Source organism: Nipponia nippon, unplaced genomic scaffold (assembly GCF_047370975.1).
Source record: "Nipponia nippon isolate SJK-2023a ecotype South Korea unplaced genomic scaffold, ASM4737097v1 scaffold_33, whole genome shotgun sequence".
In the NCBI taxonomy this organism is placed as follows: Eukaryota; Metazoa; Chordata; class Aves; order Pelecaniformes; family Threskiornithidae; genus Nipponia; species Nipponia nippon.
The window spans coordinates 1,791,680-1,807,808 of NW_028262351.1; the positions used below are offsets into that span (position 1 = coordinate 1,791,680).

General features: G+C 43.5%; 1 long non-coding RNA gene across 1 annotated transcript; it reads left to right on the top strand.

Moving 5' to 3' along the window:
- The first annotated feature begins 12 nt into the window (after positions 1 to 12).
- LOC148054154 (uncharacterized) lies at positions 13 to 10,814 on the top strand. The gene is made up of 3 exons (XR_015707600.1): positions 13 to 110; positions 205 to 374; positions 10,094 to 10,814. It is a non-coding gene; the product is annotated as an uncharacterized LOC148054154 (long non-coding RNA).
- The last annotated feature ends 5,315 nt before the right edge of the window (positions 10,815 to 16,129 follow it).

The following is a 16,129-nucleotide window of genomic DNA, read 5'->3' on the forward strand; positions in this document are numbered from 1 at the left end:
GACCCTCGCCTCCTCGCGCCACGTGATTGGAAGAGCTAGGAAGGGAGGCGGGGCGAAAAGGGGTAGTACGCGCGCGCGCATCGCTGCAGCTCGCTTTTTTCCTGCTGCGGGTGAGTATTGCCGTGGTTAGACTGGGGTGGTGCTAATCTCTCGCGTTGTCGAGGTTGTGTGTGTCTGCCCCTCCCCCGCCGTCTCTCTTCGTAGGGCAAGACGAGAGGGAGAGGGTGAGGGTTGTGATGCCGCGAGTGCCAGCGCCCACCGAAGGCTGCCTGCCCTTGGGAGGAGCAACCTTTCGACCTTGCCTAGGGTGGGCTCTGTGGAAGTACGGAGGTGGCTATGTACCTGCCTAGGCCTGGCTGGGATTGACTTGCCTGGTATGAGCGAACTTGTAGATGTAAATTCCTCCATCATTTGGGTTGCATCATTAGCAGTACATCACTACACGCAACTTGTCCAGCTTTTGGTTTCTCTCCCCTTCCTATGAAAGGAGACAGCTGTAGGTGCTCCATGTTAGGATATCTAGATAAGTTGAGAATCTGGATGTTTGCTGGTAGCTGTGATTTGAAATTGTTACTGTGATAAAATAGTTTAATAAGGCTGGTCATTTTTGTTTAAATCCAACAAAGTCTTCCTTCTCATAAAACACAAAGTCTGTGTTCCAAAATATTTGTATTTTAGGTATCTCATCGATATATGTATATATGGTTGTTATTGTTACAAAAATTTTGAAACTGGCCTGTGCTAACCGAGGAGAGAGAGGCTAGGACACAAAGTATAGAATTACAAGAGTAATTCTTTTATTTGTGTGCATGAGGTGTCCCATTCCATTGGGGCCCCCTGAATGCGGTTTTACATATGGTCCTTATATATTTCAAGCATTCAGGTACAACATGATTTGACCAATCACTACTTAACACGCACACTGCTGTTTTGCAAAGCAACTATACTTCTGTAGCATCATCATCCATCTGCTTCTTTCTTGATCTAAACATCCCTGGAGTTGGTCTTGCTATGGCTATTTATCTATGATGCCAGATAATGGGAGGGTTTCACGGAAGCATTAGAGGGGCTAAGATGCTGGTGTTCTCTCTTGGTAGTCCAGGGGTATCCTTTATTCTTCAGGGTGGGGGCTGTCCTCCTCTTTGCAATGAGCTGGGGTTCTTTAGTCATGCTTACTTAACCATGACTGTGCAGTATACAATGTAAACTAATATATATTATCTTAAAGTTTGTACAATTCCATACTATAAAGACTAATTGGTACAATAGTTAGGGAATGAGATTTTCCTAACATTATCCTGAGTAATCTCATTTCTTTCAACAGAACTCAAATGGATAAAGCGCAGCTGCTTACGTGGTTTAAGATAAGATCTTTCTCAGGGAGTGAGGATTAGAAGTATTATGCCCTATTCTTGCAGACCAGTCATTTAACCAAGTGCAGTAGTATTCACAATCACTAAAGCAGTATTTCTCATGTAAGTAAAGTATTTGCAGGCCATCTCCCTATATTACTATTTCTAAATTGCTTTTCTTTTTCTCTCTGTGACTTAGCTCACAAATTCTTAAATTCTTCCAAAAAGTCAGATGTCATTAGTGTCTAGATAGTAAGCATTAGCTAATATACCTATACTTCATTTGAACTGTTATTGTTGTTTCTGTTACTTTTAAAAACTTGTCTTCAATATATCTTTTGAGTTTCAATTTGGTCGAAGTACAGCATTCATCCACTCAGCACTTTGTGAGGACTTTGTTAATATTTGCTGTATTAAAGTTAATTTCTAAACTTCGTCCAATGGAGAATAGGAAGAATGAGTCTTGTTCTACAGACGGCGAGCTCTTTGGGGCAAAGGCTGCATCTCTCCAGCATTTGCAAAGTGCCTAATAAAGACTAAAAAGAAAGGATACAGTCATACATACTGTTTTCTTTCAGCCTCTTTCCATCATGAGAAAGTCATAAATATATCAATAGAAATCTGTGTCATCTTGAAACCATGGAAATGTTATGCATAATTTTATCTGTACTGCTCAAGCTTGAGATATAAGAAGTTGTTGTGGAGAGTTCTCTCCTTGGAGATTCTGACTGCTCAGTTTAGAAAGAATGTCTCTCGTTCCTGCTGACATCTAAGGAAGTTTCAGGCCTCATTTCTTGGCAGGAGGTCATTGAGCGAGACCTTACAAATCTGCCACTCACTAAATTTGTGTTTTGGAACTCTGATTATCAATTGTAAATAACAAAGAAGTTTTCAAATAAAAAAAGATTTATGACATCAGAAGTTCTAACAAAAGGGACAATATCTCTTCTTAGACTAATAAATGTAGATGGAAAAGGAACAGGCAAGCTTTTGGGTATTTCATCAGGTCTGAAAAAGTTGTCCACTAATCTAATAAAAGATGTATCTTGAGACAAACATAGCTACAATAACACTGTTACTGTAAGATCTAATAGCTTGCCTGTCATTTATCAGATTTGATAGTATTTTTAAGTTTCTTGGGAATGGGACATTTTCCAGCATATCCATGTTTCCTTTTTCTTCACAAAATAAAAATAGTAGTGACGCTTAGGTTGTGTAGATATGCGATGAATTATACTCTATTCTCATTTTTACTCTATTCTTAAACTCAACCCATTGCTCTTTATTATATCTCTAAATAATTTTCAGAGTTCTTTTTAAGATGTAAAAATGTAGACTAAGAAACTGAAATAATCTATTCCAAATACACAAACATTTTTCATCCAGAAGCATAGTTCTCTGGCCTCTATGGTTTTTGTGGATGGCTCTATCGTTACATCCTTACTGACTTTCTAATTTTTTGTAGTATTCCTGTTTTGCTATTCTGTTTCTGGAAGCTTCTCAAATAACTGGCACATAAAATTTTATCTAGAAATTATGATTCAACCACTTTGGGAATAATTGTGTACCCTTTGACATTAAATTATGATGAGATATTTTAATGGTTTTAGTTACTGTGATTAGGAAGATCAAATAATATATACGATATTCTTTAAATTTCTGGCAAGTGTACTAATTTAGCATAGCACTTAGGTGTTTAATGGTTTTCCACTAGACTGACTAGTTTTTTGACTTCATCAAGATTCACACCCATCTCTAATGTTCATATGGCTAGACTATAAATCGACTCTGAAATACCTTTAAGTAGTCATCTGTCACACCGACTATGCTACAGAAGCAGAATAAAGTAAAAAGCTGTGAAAGGCAAGGCACTAACTGCAATATGCCTTGCTTAGAAGAATGAACACTACCTGAGACTATGAGCTTTTACCTCAGGGTCAATGTGACCTAAAGACCCAACCTAAGCCAGCTCTCACTGGCTGAGAACACCCCATACCAACAATAAAACAACAGAAGATTTACCCTTCAATGAAAGCAGACATATAACCATGGCCAAAACTGTACTCGACCAGAAGCCAGGATAAACCCCTCCACACCTGCATGGGGCATCTGTTTAGAACAATGAAGATGAACACACCACTGACCATATGTCCACACCACCTGCATGGGACAAGTACATACAGATTATGCAAGCAATAGTAACTGATTAGCCCACCCCTTAACATGAACAATTTGATTGGTCTACACAACTATATTGTTACATATAGAAACCCCGGTTTCCTTTTTATTGGGGTCCTCCATGCATTAGCCTGGGGCACTGTTGCAGGAGAATTGTTGAGACAAGTCATCATCGTGGCATTAACCAAAAGGTTTTATTAAACAATGATTAAATGATGATTAAATGGCAGTCAAGCACTCTACTACTTACTACACATCTAATAATTAAGCTATAGTTCGATGTGTAAAAAATGTCGCTTACTTCACTGTAGACATCAGATGCTGGGTAAGGGATCTCTCAGCCTCGAGGGGTAACCTTGAAAGGCATCCCTACTCAAGGGGAGGTCACCGCCATGCAGCCACCTGCTATGGAGGGAGAGCTCAATGGACCCTGATGGATGCAGATATCTATAGCCCAGTCTCCAGCCAAACCATTTTTGTGGTTTTGGTGCTGGGTTCTTGCCGATAGCCTTGCACAATAGGATTAACTTTGGTTAGGCCTACTTGTTGAGCATATACCTGGAGCAAAGTTCAGTTAGTTCAAACAGGACGAGTGCACCCATCACCCTATGCCAGTCACAGCTGGTTCCAGCTGGCTTACCAATGGACCCACCACAGGCCAAAGCTGAGACAGAGAAGTTTGTGGTGCCTCTATGAAAACATATTTAAGAAAGGGTGGTAAATATCAAGAGAAAAAAGAAACAAGGCCAGAGCAGTAGGGGGAACTCCATGACAGAGCAGGTACACCCCTGAAGGGACTGCAGACTGTGGAGGAACCCATGCCGGGGCAGAGGAAACAAGTAAAAGGAAAGAGCAGCAGAAGATAATAGAAACATAGAATCGTTTAGGTTGGAAAAGACCTTTAAGATCATCAAATCCAACTGTGGATAAGATAAGAGTAAGGAACAAGGAGTGGCAGAAAGAAACTGCTGTGTCCTGACCCCAACCTCCTGCACCACCTGTGGCCTCACTGTGAAGGGACTGAGTGTAAGATGCACCGATAACAAGGGGAGTAGAGACTATGAAGGGGGAATGAGAGGTGTCTGGACTGAAGTTGAGCCTGGCAAAGGGGGAAGAAAAGTGTTTTCCTGAAGTGTTTGCCTTCTTTTTTTCCCCAATGCCCAAATCAGTAATTAAATGTTTAAGTTAAATTCCTCAAGTCGAGTCTGTTTTGCCCATAACAGCCAAAAGGCATCCATACAGGAAAATTACTGCTCCAGTTTCTATTGGGCAGAGTAGAAGGGCTGATCTTACTTCTGAGCCTGATGAAGGGACTTCTGGTTTGCAGTTACAAAAATCAAGTAATGTTCAAAGGGAGGGTCCCCTCTACACATCCTGCAACTGATGCTACGTGGAATAAGTGGGCTGTGCTGATCATGCAATGGGCTCGAATAGGAAACCTCGATTGCCCAGGAATCCTGGAAGTGGTCGTGGACTGGCCAGAAGGCCAAAACTTGAGTGTCACCTGAGGAGGTGACTTGTGCTGAAGAGGCCCTGCTGTATAATAAATTACCAAAAAATGAGAATCAATATGCCCTGTTTAAAGATGGGTCTTGTCGTATTGTGGGAAAACATCAGAGGTGGAAAGCTGCTGTATGGAATCCTGTACGACAAGTTGCAGAAACTGCCAAAGGAGAAGGTGAATCGAGTCAGTTTGCAGAGGTGAAAGCCATCCAGCTGGCTTTAGATATTGCTGAAAAAGAAAAATGGCCAGTAATTTATCTCTATACTGACTCATGGATGGAGGCAAATGCCCTGTGGGGGTGGTTACAGCAATGGAAGCAGAGCAACTGGCAGCGCAGAGGTAAACCCATTTGGGCTGCCGCATTGTAGCAAGATATTGCTGCCCAGGTAGAGAACCTGGTTGTAAAAGTACGTCACGTAGATGCTCACGTACCCAAGAGTCGGGGCACTGAAGAACATCAAAACAACCAGCAGGTGGATCAGGCTGCTAAGATTGAAGTGGCTCAGGTGGATCTGGACTGGCAACATAAGGGTGAATTATTTCTAGCTCTGTGGGCCCATGGCACCTCAGGCCATCAAGGAAGAGATGCAACATATATCTAGGAAGGGAAGGGCTTGTGATTGAGGGGTGGACTTGACTATTGATGCTATCGCACAGGTTATCCATGATTGCAAAACATATGCCATAATCAAACAAGCCAAGCAGCTAAAGCCTTTTTGGTATAGAGGACAATGGCTGAAATATCAATATGGGGAAGCCTGGCAGATTGCTTTATCACATTACCATGAACCTGCCACAGCAAGCACCATGTGCTTACAATGGTGGAAGTGACTACTGGATGGTTGGAAACATACCCTGTGACCCATGCCACTGCCTGGAATGCTATCTTGGGTCTTGAAAAACAAGTTTTATGGTGACACAGCACCCCTGAAAGAATTGAATCAGACAATGGGACTCATTTCCGAAACAACCTCATAGACACCTGGGCCAAGGAGCATGGCATTGAGTGGGTGTATCACATCCCCTATCATGCACCAGCCTCCGGGAAAGTTCAACGATACAATGGACTGTTAAAGACTACACTGAGAGCAATGGGTGGTGGGACATTCAAACATTGGGATACACATTTAACAGAAGCCACTTGTCTGGTTAATACTAGAGGATCTGCCAGTCGACCTGCCCTGTGCAGTCAAAACTCCTGCATACTGTGGAAGGAGATAAGGTCCCCATAGTACATATAAGGAACTGGATGGGAAAAACAGTCTTGGTTATTCCTTCCTCGGGAAAAGGCAAACCCATTTGTGGGATTGCTTTTGCTCAAGGACCTGGGTGCACTTGGTGGATAATGCAGAAGGATGGGGAAGTCCAGTGTGTACCTCAAGGGGATTTAATCCTGGGTGAAAATAACCTGTGATTTGAGTTGTATGATGCCAGTGTTTTATGATGCTGTATGTCACCACTGCTGTGGCTGCCATATGTCAAAGGTAGTATAGCAGGAACCCCTTGCCACTAGCCAGGCTAGAAGTAAGGGGAGGAATTCATTGCAATGTTAAACCTTATGGCCTGTTCCAAAGGGACCAGGGGCTGAGATTATAATGGAAATACCTTTACATTGTTGTAACCCATGATTTGAGATGCATGTTATAGGAAGTACTACAGCAGAAAACACCCGAACCAATGGAGGATGAACCTCACAAGAAGCAGTGCAAGTGCAGCAGTGACCTGACCTGAGCTGGTTTTAGTGCTCAGTAACTCCATGCAACACACCACCTCTCCTGTCCTGAGTGATCACCTGTCCTGGTTGCGACTGGGATAGAGTTAATTTTCTTCCTAGTAGCTGGTATAGTGCTGTGTTTTGGATTTAGTACGAGAATGTTGATAACACACTGATGTTTTAGTTGTTGCTAAGTAAGTAGTTGCTAAGTAGTGCTTACACTAGTCAAGGACTTTTCAGCTTCCCGTGCTCTGCCAGGTGCACAAGAAGCTGGGAGGGAGCACAGCCAGGACAGCTGACCCAGACTGGCCAAAGGGCTATTCCATACCATATGACATCATGCTCAGTATATAAGCTGGGGGAAGAAGAAGGAAGGGGGGGGACGTTCGGCGTGATGGTGTTTGTCTTCCCAAGTAACCGTTACGCATGATGGAGCCCTGCTTTCCTGGGGATGGCTGAACACCTGCCTGACAATGGGAAGTAGTGAATGAATTCCTTGCTTTGCTTTGCTTGCGTGCGCGGCTTTTGCTTTACCTATTAAACTGTCTTTATCTCAATCCATGAGTTTTCTCCCTTTTACTCTTCCGATTCCCCATCCCACCGGGGGGGAGTGAGCGAGCAGCTGTGTGGTGCTTAGTTGCTGGCTGGGGTTAAACCACTACACTGCCGCACAGCGTTTTTTACCCTTTCTTAAATATGTTATCACAGAGGCACCAGCTTTGGGCAGCAGTGGGCCCATTTTGGAGCCAGCTGGAACTGGCTCTGTCCGACATGGGAACAGCCCCTGGTTTCTTCTCACAGTGGCCAGCCCTGCAGCCCTCTGCTACCAAAACCTTGCCACGTAAACCTGAAACACCTTTGTACTTCTTAATTCTCATCTCTGTTGGTTTTTTTTTTTTTAAAGTTTAACACTGTTCTAACATCAGTTAAATAACTCTGAGACAGCCTGCTTGAAGGAAAAGAATATGAAATAAAGCTGTTCTGTCGTAAGTTGTCACCTCAAAAGTGCCAGAGCTGTGCTCAGCACTTTATAAAGATATCTTTTCTTCAGCTGCTGGGAATGAAACATGGCAGTGCAATCTCTATTTGCGGTTGGGTGTAAAAGGCAGAGGAGTTGGAAGATTCCAGTGTCTTAATTCTGTTTCATAGTCATTGTGTTTGTATCCTGGGACAAATAACAAAAGTCCCCAAAATACTGCACATATGTTTAGCAGTGCACGTGACATTTGTTCCGTTGATTTCACAGAATATATTTTTATGAATGAAGTCTAAACCCATACTTACTCCATGTAGGATTAAGACTTATTTTTTCCACTGACTTGTTTTCTTCATCTGGAGGACAGCTGTCTGCAATGTTAATGATGTTCATAAGAGGTTTTGTATATAAAAATTGTGAGAAAGGTGCTAATTGCCACTATTTCTTGTTACTTCTTCCTACCATTTATTCTTGGGCAAATCCCCCCAAATATTAGCGGAATAAAGTCTGAGTAAAACCTAAATAAGGTTTTTGATACCTTTCTATTCAGTTTAACTGAATAGAGTCATCTACCAGACAAATAAGGCTTTCTATTATATTACTGATACCTCATGAAATTCCCTATTTTTTCTTAAATATATAATAGCTGAACCACCCTCATAATGTCCTAAATGACATACCACTTCTGTAGACCTCTCTTTGGCAGATGCACTCAAAAGTGAAGGTTCTTTGCCATTAAGTTAAAAGGAGTTTGAGGACTGTTTGCTGGAAGACAGGGGTGGGGAGCAGAATGAAGCCCCCATAATCCAAGGGGAAATGGTTAGCGACCTGCTACACCACTTAGACACACACAAGTCTATGAGAGATGGAGATAGGAAGCAGAATGAAGCCCCAGTTATCAAAGAGGTAACAGTCAGCGACCTGTTCCTCCACCAGGATGCCCACAAGTCTATGGGGCCAGATGGGATCCACCCAAAGATACTGAGGGAGCTGGCGGAGGAGCTCGCCAAGCCACTTTCCATCATTTACCAGCAGTCCTGGTCAACCAGGGAGGTCCCAGTTGACTGGAGGTTAGCTAATGTGACTCCCCTCTACAAGAAGGGTCGTAAGGAGGATCCGGGGAACTACAGGCCTGTCAGCCTGACCTCGGTGCCGGGGAAGATCATGGAGCAGACCATCTTGAGTGCCATCTTGAGTGTTCACCGATGGCTCAGGGAAAACAGGAAAAGCCGTCATCACATGGCAAAAAGAAGGTCAATGGCAACACAAAATAGAACAAATTGAGGGTTCACCTCAATTAGTCGAGTGGGATGCCATTACCATGGCTTTTAGAGAATGGCCTCTAATTCCACTAAATATTGTATCAGACTCACTATACGCTGTAGGAATTGTGCAACGCATTGAAAGGGCACAACTAAAACATATACTGAAAGAAGTCTTGTTTTTGAAGTTTAAGGAGCTATTATTCTTAATAGAACAACGAAAACATCCCTATTGTGTAATCCACATTAGAAGCCATACAAACTTACCCGGGTTCTTTACAGAAGGAAATGCACGAGCCGATTACCTAACGAACATTGCATTACATACCCCAGTACCAAACACACTTTCTCAAGCTCAATTATCGCATCAATTTTTCCACCAATCTGCCAAAGCTCTTGTGAAACAATTTGCAGTCTCTATGGGGGATGCAAAACTTGTTGTGCAAACATGTCCAGACTGTCAACAACAACCATCCCACCCATTGTTTGCGACAAACCCTAGGGGACTCTCCTCCCTTCAGCTCTGGCAAACTGATGTGACTCATGTACCCGACTTTGGTCGGCAGAGATATGTTCACGTTTCCATAGATACCTACTCCCATGCAATCTGGGCCACTGCAATGACAGGTGAAACTAGCTGGCACGTGCAAAGCCATTTCCGAGCTGCCTTTGCAGCGCTTGGTATTCCAAAAGAAATAAAAACAGATAATGGCCCTGCATATGTCAGCCATGCAACACAAAAATTTTTCCACACATGGGGTATCACTCATAAGACAGGGATACCCCATTCCCCCACAGGGCAAGCTATTATAGAACGTGCACACAGAACCTTAAAAACTCTATTGCAAAAACAAAAAGAGGGGGAAGCTCAGGAATCTCCCCAAAACAGATTAGGAAAAGCTATATATGTACTAAACCATTTATCGCTGCCTTTTCAACATGAAGATGTCACACCCATAGTCAAACATTTTAAAGCTATGGAGCTGGGAATGGCACATATATCACAGGAGAAGGCGATGGTAATGATGAAAAATTTAAATACTGGGTGTTGGGAAGGGCCGTATCGGCTACTAACTTGGGGTCAAGGGTATGCTTGTGTCTCAACAGATGTAGGACCTAAGTGGGTACCTGCAAGGTGCATAAGACTGGCTCTTGGATCGGATAACAAGAACGAACAGCAGAAGACACTGAACGCCGAGAAGACTGATGGGGAATGACTTATCAGATAACTCCGAATTAATCCATAAAGCAATCAAAGATTTGAAGTTAGCAAATTACAAGTCACTGATGGATTTGGTTGGCTGAATCACTTAGTAACAAGTTGGGGAATTGGTGGGTGGATAATGTCTCTAATCAAAATGGGTCTTTTCTTGTTACTAATATTTTGCGCTATAATAATGATAGTTTCTTGTCTAGTGTCTTGGGTATAGAAAATGCTATAGAATATGATTAAACAAGCTTTTGTGATAAAAAAAACAAAAAGGGGGATTTGTAGGAATAAGTGAGATTGTGTTTTACATTGACGAGATGCAGCTGTGCCCTTGAGGCTTGTTACAGGTTCGCAGGAATGCAGCTGTGGCCTTGAGGCTTGTTACAAACAAGTTTGTGAAACTCAGAGGCAGAAAAATAAGGATGAGATTGGATACATCCCTGAAAGAGGAATTCGCGTGCACCAGCTTGAAGAACCAATAAGTAACGCTGAAGAGACGTGTGGACGAAAGACAGTAGCCAATGAAATGGGTTTTGCTTGCTCGTGAACACTAGATCATATTATAGAAGGGATAGATTGTAAAAATAAAGTGTCTTCGCTTGTCTTCGCCTGAACTCATATGCGGAGTCCGTGTCTCATTCCCTTCAAGCAGTCCTGGCTAACCAGGGAGGTCCCAATTGACTGGAGGTTAGCTAATGTGATGCCCATCTCCAAGAAGGGCTGGAAGGAGGATCCGGGGAACTACAGGCCTGTCAGCCTGACCTCGGTGCCGGGGAAGATCATGGAGCAGACCATCTTGAGTGCCATTACGCGGCACATACGGGACAATCGGGGGACCAGGCCCAGTCAGCATGGGTTTGTGAAAGGCAGGTCCTGCTTGACTAACCTGATCTCCTTCTATGACAAGGTGACCCGCTCAGTGGATGAGGGAAAGGCCGTGGATGTTGTCTACCTGGACTTTAGTAAGGCCTTTGACACCGTTTCCCACAGCATTCTCCTGGAGAAACTGGCTGCTCGTGGGTTGGACGGGCGTACGCTTCTCCGGGTAAAAAACTGGCTGGATGGCCGGGCCCAAAGAGTTGGGGTGAATGGAGTTAAATCCAGTTGGTGGCTGGTCACAAGTGGTGTTCCCCAGGGCTCAATAGTGGGGCCAGTTCTGTTTAATATCTTTACCAAAGATCTGGACGAGGGGATCGAGTGCACCCTCAGGAAGTTTGCAGACAACACCAAGTTGGCCGGGAGTGTTGATCTCCTGGAGGGTAGGAAGGCCCTACAGAGGGATCTGGACAGGCTGGATCAATGGGCCGAGGCCAACTGTATGAGGTTCAACAAGGCTAAGTGCCGGGTCCTGCACTTGGGTCACAACAACCCCATGCAACGCTACAGGCTTGGGGAAGAGTGGCTGGAAAGCTGCCCGACGGAAAAGGACCTGGGGGTGTTGGTCGACAGCCAGCTGAATATGAGCCAGCAATGTGCCCAGGTGGCCAAGAAGGCCAATAGCATCCTGGCTTGTATCAGAAATAGTGTGGCCACACCTCGAGTACTGTGTTCAGTTTTGGGCCCCTCACTACAAGACAGACATTGAGGTGCTGGAACGCATCCAAAGAAGGGCAACGAAGCTGGTGAAGGGTCTAGAGAACAAGTCTTATGAGGAGCGGCTGAGGGAACTGGGGTTGTTTAGCCTGGAAAACAGGAGGCTGAGGGGAGACCTTATTGCTCTCTACAACTACCTGAAAGGAGGTTGTAGTGAGGTGGGGGTCGGTCTCCTCTCCCAAGTAGCAAGCGATAGGACAAGAGGAAAAGGCCTCAAGTTGCGCCAGGGGAGGTTTAGATTGGGTATTAGGAAAAATTTCTTCACTGAAAGGGTTGTCAAGCATTGGAACAGGCTGCCCAGGGAAGTGGTTGAGTCCCCATCCCTGGAGATATTTAAAAGAAGGGTAGATGTGGTGCTTAGGGACATGGTTTAGTGGTGGACTTGGCAGTGCTAGGTTAATGGTTGGACTCGATGATCTTAAAGATTCTATGATAATCAAATCTTTTGACTGACTGGTTATACTGTGTTTAACCACAGTCTACATCACTGATGAAGATTTTAAATAGTATAGGCCCCAGCACGGACCCTGGAGGGACACCACTCCTTATTGGTATCCACTTGGACATTTTGCCATTGACTGTAACTCTTTGGACATGGCCACCCAGCCAATTCCTTATCCATCTAACAGTCCATCCATCAAACCCATATCTCTCCAATTTAGTGGCAAGAATGTTATGGGAGACTGTATCAAAGGCCTTACAGAAGTCTAGGTAGATGGCATCCGCAGATCTTCTCTTGTCCACTGATACAGTCAAATTGGCCAAAGGGATATTCCGTGCCATATGACATCATGCCCAGCAATAAAAGTCCTCGGGTGTGTGGGGAGTGTCTTCCAAGGTAGTGGTTTCTCAGAGAGTTGCTTGACATTGATCTGCTTGTAGGAGGTGGTGAGTGATTGTCTTTGCATCACTTGGGTTTTTTTCCCTCTCTTTCCTTCACTAATTAAACCTCTTTATCTTGGCCCACGCATTTTCTCACTTTTGCTCTTCCTGTTCTCTCCTCCATCCTGCTGGGGGCGGATAGTAAGCGAGCAGCTGTGTGGGTCTTTAGCTGCTGGCCAGAGTCAATCCACAATAACATATTTTAGAAATATAATTTTTCTTCCAATTCTTTGTTTAACATAAATAATAATGGTCTGATCTTAACCTCAAACCGAGTGAATTTAAAGCAGATGAAAAAAACCCTACAATCGAGGAAGGCTTAAAGAAGATAGGCAAGGATGATGTGCTCATGAATCTCAGAAGAGAATGTAGGTAGTGACCACAGCTATCATAAAGGAAGCTGAACTTATCTCAGCACCAAGGGGACCAGTGGGTGGCCTTTGTTGTAGATAAATGTCTGTATCAGTTGAGAGGGTCAACTGTTTATGTAAATGGCCTTCCTAAAATAATCAAGAGAAAGTGTGAATGTGTTCCTGAGCCAGCCAGACCAGCATTGGGGAAGTGTATATGTGGCTCAGTGATCCAACTGATGTCGGTAAAGATTAACCTTGCCCATTTTATCCTAACACCACTATGGCATCATGAAACAGGATATCTGTCTCAGAACAAGGAACCCCAAAGTGAATGATAGTCTGCTTCGTTAGTGGCCCATGAAAGACTGCTTAGTGTTGCCAAAGTTAAGTGAAACTAGGGGAAAGGTAATTCCGGCAGGGGGAGATCACAACCACCAACTCAAGGACCACCCACTCAAGAAACCCACCGACCCAAAAGATTAAGGAAGTAAGGGTCTCGAGAATCATAGTGAGCATGCGTAGTAATTTACATGGCAGGCGAAGAATTTTAACCAATCATTTAACAAAGTGACAATGAATATGTATTAGATGATTGTATAAATAACTTAGTTTACATCAATGGTGTGCTGGTTTGTACCATGCACCCGTATTTGCACATTTACGTAATAAAGGAAAATACCTCGACTCTGTGTGTGAATTGGGCGACGCACACAGGGTTACGGACCCAAGTTTTTGGGACAACAGTTTTTGGCGACCCAGATGGGACAGCGCTGACAGCCTTGCCCGGTTCGCCTTGCCGCACCCGACGGAGAGAAGGGAACTGATTAGATTCCAGCGCGCACCGACCTGTTGATCGGGGACTCCATCGGCTCCTCTCCTGCAGTCAGGTGGTGAGCAACACAATGGAGCAACGCTTTTAAAAAAAGGTATTTTCAAATATTGGGAAAAGGGGGGACGGATGAAATCTCTTGGGAAGCAGTAAGCCACTGGTAAGCCCTGCGCCCTACGCAGCAGAGGCATAACTGTTTCGTTTCTACACACTGTTCTGTTAGCGAAGGGAGACATCCCTCATTCTGTTAAATTGTGTATGAAACAATGGGCTAGGAAATTCTTTTCAGTACCAAAATGGGCTCTGCTGCTTCTCAGGAGGCACCCCTTTGTTCTCCTCTAGGATGCATCCTAAAACATTGGAAGAAATTTGGTGGGGACCCCATGACAAAAGATAAATTGAAAAGATGTATTGCAATCAATGGTGGCCCCAATATCATCTGCTTTTTATGAAAGAATGTGTGAAGTAGCTTGAAAATGGGTACAAATTTGGATCCGGATGATGCTAGTAATATGACATTGTTTAACATGTTGTTTATTGGCCAATCGGTGTCAGACATTAGGAAGAAATTGCAAAAAGTAGATGGTGCAGACGGCATGACAATTTCACAATTGGTGTCAATTGCATATAGATGTCATAATAATTGGGATGAGGTGGAAGAAAAAGAGAAACAGAAGACGACAAAACTGCAAGCCTCCTTGTTAGCTGCTTTGGCAGAAGGACAAGGGAGAGGCAGAGGAAGAGGTAGAGGAAATTCACCAAGTGGATTTAGGGTCTGAGGAGGAGGCCATGGAACTTTGAGGGGGAATCGGTGTGATACCCCTTTAGGACCTAATCAATGTGCTTATTGCAAGCAGGATGGTCATTGGAAAAAAAAAATTGTTAGCATCGGTCGAATAGTCAGTAATAAAGGGACGGAGACAGCCGCTGAGGTACTGGCAGAACTAGGATTAGATTGAAGGGGACCGGAGGAATCTATTAAAGTTTCCCCAGCCGATCCTCTGGTTCCAGTGAAGCTGGGGAATGAAACAATAGATTTTTTAATAGACAGTGGGACAACACATTCCATACTTACAGACTGTAAGGGACCATTAAGTAAAATCAAAACTAGTGTAATTGGTGCCACCGGTAAAAGAACTTTAAAACCATTTTTGCAACTGAAGGAGTGTAGAATTGGAAACACTAAGGTTTCTCTATATGCTAGAGTGTCCCCTGCCACTGTTGGGGCAAGATTATTTGTGTAAATTGAACGCACAAATAACTTTCTCTGAAAATTCTGTACAGTTACATATTCCCCCAGAGAATGCTTGGAAGGCACAGATATGTTTGCTGATTCAAGAGGAAAACGATGAAGATGCGAATATTCCGGAAGAGGTATTTAATGCAGTAATACCATTGGTATGGGCATCTGGAAAACCAGGACGAGCAAAGAATATGACTCCAATCGAAACTGAATTGAAGCCTGGAGCACAACCAGTAAGAAAGAAACAATACCCAATAAAATTGGAAGCGAGGAGAAAACTGGAACCACTTATCAACTCCTTTTTAGAATATGGACTGTTACGAGAATGCCAATCGGAATTCAATACCCCCATCTTACTGGTAAGAAAACATAATACTCAAGAATATAGATTAGTGCAAGACATGCGAGAAATTAACATTCGGACAGTCGATGTCCACCCTGTGGTACCAAACCCGTATACGCTGCTTGCTTCTATTCCTGAGAATAACATGTATTTTACAGTTCTAGATTTGAAAGATGCTTTATTTTGCATCCCGGTGGATGAACAGAGTCAACTCATTTTTGCTTTCGAATGGGAAAACCCGACTACCGGACAGAAAACCCAATTATGTTGGACTGTATTGCCGCAAGGATTTAAGAATAGCCCCACGTTATTTGGTAATGTATTGGCAAAAGAATTGGAACAATGGCAAGGTGATAATGAACATATAACTTTGTTACAGTATGCTGATGATTTATTAATTGGCTCAAATAATTACAGCGAGTGCCTTGAAGCTGCAATTATTTTATTGAATTTCTTAGGACTTGCAGGATATCGTGTCTCCAAGAAAAAGGCACAAATAGTAAAAGACAGCGTTCGATATTTGGGATTTGACATAATGCTGGGACAGAGAAAGTTAAGTGCAGAACGAAAAGAAGACCATTGCATGCTGCTATTAAAGGGCCAGAAGGGATGTTGGAGTGGACTGCTGAATGCCGAAAAGGGTTTGATGAAATCAAGAAAAGACTAATGGAGGCTCCTGCATTAGGACTT